Genomic DNA, 2,752 nt, shown 5'->3' on the forward strand with positions numbered 1-2,752 from the left:
CATAATTCATGTGGTCTGTACTTAATGACACCAACTTATATTTGAGGCAATTAGGAATAAGACCAAACTATATTCTTTTTAAATATTTTGTTTTATTTGTACACAATACATTTATTTTGTTTGTTTATTTTTATGTGGTGCTGAGGATGGAACCCGGGGCTTTGCTCGTGCCAGGTGAGCGCTCTACAGCCGAGCCACAGCCCCATCCCCTATTTTCTTTTTTATATGGACCAATTTATCTGTCTATCTATCTATGTATCTATCTATCTATTTATATGTGGTGCTGAGAATCAATCCCAGTGCCTCACACATGCTTGTCAAGCACTCTACCACTGAGCTACAACACCAGCCCCCAAACTACATTCTTAGGTCTATTTAGTTGACAAATGGTACTTCACCAATGACTTTTCTCATATAATCTTTAACAGGAACTCATAAGTAGCACTGATTATGTCCCAAGAGATAAGAGACTGATGGTATTTCAGATCTGCACCTATGAAAAGATATGTCAGTTTCCCCTCATGTTCAAGCCAGATTGTTTTGAAAAACTTGGGGAAAGACTGAAACTCCCCAATATTCTGAGGCTGTGTGCAAGTTTTAACAACACCAATTGGAAAAAAAAAAAACAAGAATACCAACATGGCACCCAATAGACCTCCCCAGATAAAGTCACTGACCAAATGAGCACTGTGAGTCATTGTAGTAGGCAGATATTCCTTAATGGGACCTCAAAGGCCCAAAAAGGACAATACTGAACCCATTAAAGAAAATAATGGGCACGAATCCTCAATAACATTCTCCAATTCCATAGCATTTCAGTGCTCTGAAAGCCTGATAAGTGTTTGTGAACTTGTTATGATGCTTGTGGTCTTGAAGGAATGTCTGAATTCTTTCCAACGGAATTAAAATGTCTTCTATTGTTTCTGTAAGGTACTGCTGCCACACCATGTGTTGCAAACGCTGTGGCACTGACATGCTTTTGGAGAAGGCAAGACAAAAACTTATATAGCATGAATATAAGTGACATGGTGGTTGTTTTCTGCATTAATGGCAGAAGGATCCTGTGATACAAGTTTCTAAATCCATCCCTCCTCAACTGAAGCACAACATTGTGGGTTTAGATTGCATAGTGCTGCTGCCAAAGAAGGATCTTCTCAATGGGAAGTATGATGGCTATGTTGGTGAAAGTTGCTCAGCAGCTGTACATGTAATGCTTCATCTCACCAACATTTGTAATATGAGGTGAGCTGTCTTGTTTTGAAGATGTAAGGATCCATGGCTTCTTTTCATGAGCTTCTGAATCCATCATGTTGCTTAAGATCTTTCTTCTTCATGAAGATTTTTTTTTAAAACCTGTGATATCAGCTGAATATATGGTATGAGGGATATTAGCATTCTAGTAACTTTTCCGATTATTTCCTTTGTTACTGGTTTGTCAGGTTCTTTCTTCTGGAGGCAATTTTGATAACTAAATTTCCATGGCTACAGGCCCCCTGGTCTGAGTTGTCGCCTGCAGGATCATAGCCATGAGCACACAAGCCAGCTCCCCTGTCAGGGATGCCCACTTTTACCACTCCTATTTTACATAGTCCTTGAAACTTTAACCAGACCAATTAGGAATGATAAATATATATTTTTAATTGATTTTTTTGAAAAAAATAAATGACAGCAGAAGGAAAAATAAACCTATTAAAGGAATACAAACTGGAAAGAAAGAGCTCAAATTATCTATTTGCCAATGACATATTCCTATATTTAGAAGATCCAAAAACTCCATCAGAATACTTCTAGAACTCATAAATGAATTCAGCAACGAAGCAGGATATAAAATCAACACCTATAAATCAATTGTGTTCCTATACCTGAATGATGAATTTACTGAAAAAGAAATTAGGAAAACTATCCCATTCATAATATACACAGTATAATTTTAATTGATTTTGTTGTGCCTTCAGTATGACACTTTCTTTAGGATTTCCTTGGCTATTCCGGGTTTTTCATTCTTCTATGTGAATTTTAGGATTGCTTTTCCAGTTTTATGAAGAATATCACTGTTATTTTAATGGAGATTGAATAAACTCTGTAGATAATTTTCAGCAATACAGCTATTTAAAAAAAAACTTTATTTATTTATTTATTTATTTATTTATTTATTTATTTATTTATTTATATGTGGTTCTGAGGCTCAAACCCAGCGCCTCTCACATGCTAAGCAAGCACTCTACTGCCGAGCCACAACCCCAGCCCCAATACAGCCATTTTAACAATATTAATTTTGATTATCCATGAATTTGGGAAGCTTATGCATCCTCTAACATCTTCAACTCTTTCTACCATTCTGTAACTTTACTTGTAGAAATATTTTACTTCATTGATCAGATTTATATCTACATAATTGTTTTTGTTTTTTCTACTGGGGATTGAACCCACAGGCATTTTGCCACTCAGTTACATCCCCTGTCCTTTTTTTCTTATTTGTTTTAAGACAGGGTATCACTAAATTGCTGAGGGTGATCTTAAACTTGCAATCCTCTTTCCTCAGTCTCCTGAGTTATGAAAATTAAAGGCGTGAACCATCAAGCCTGACCCTACATATGTTTTAAGCTACTATGAATGGAATTGTTTTCCTTGTTTTTTTTTCTTGGTGGGCTTAATATTGGATGTATAAAAAACTATTGATTTTTGCATGGTTTTTTGTATCCTGCTATTTTGCTGAAATTTTTATTAGATCTAGATGTCTTCTTATGGAACC

At 35.8% G+C, this 2,752-nt stretch overlaps 1 pseudogene across 1 annotated transcript; it reads right to left on the reverse strand.

The window, feature by feature from the left end:
• Positions 1–410: 410 nt before the first annotated feature.
• On the reverse strand, positions 411–1,309 carry LOC308639283 (mitochondrial nicotinamide adenine dinucleotide transporter SLC25A51-like; annotated as a pseudogene). The gene has a single exon. The product of its transcript is annotated as a mitochondrial nicotinamide adenine dinucleotide transporter SLC25A51-like (transcript).
• Positions 1,310–2,752: the final 1,443 nt, after the last annotated feature.

Source organism: Spermophilus citellus (genome assembly GCF_964194105.1).
Source record: "Spermophilus citellus genome assembly, chromosome: X".
NCBI classification, from domain to species: Eukaryota; Metazoa; Chordata; class Mammalia; order Rodentia; family Sciuridae; genus Spermophilus; species Spermophilus citellus.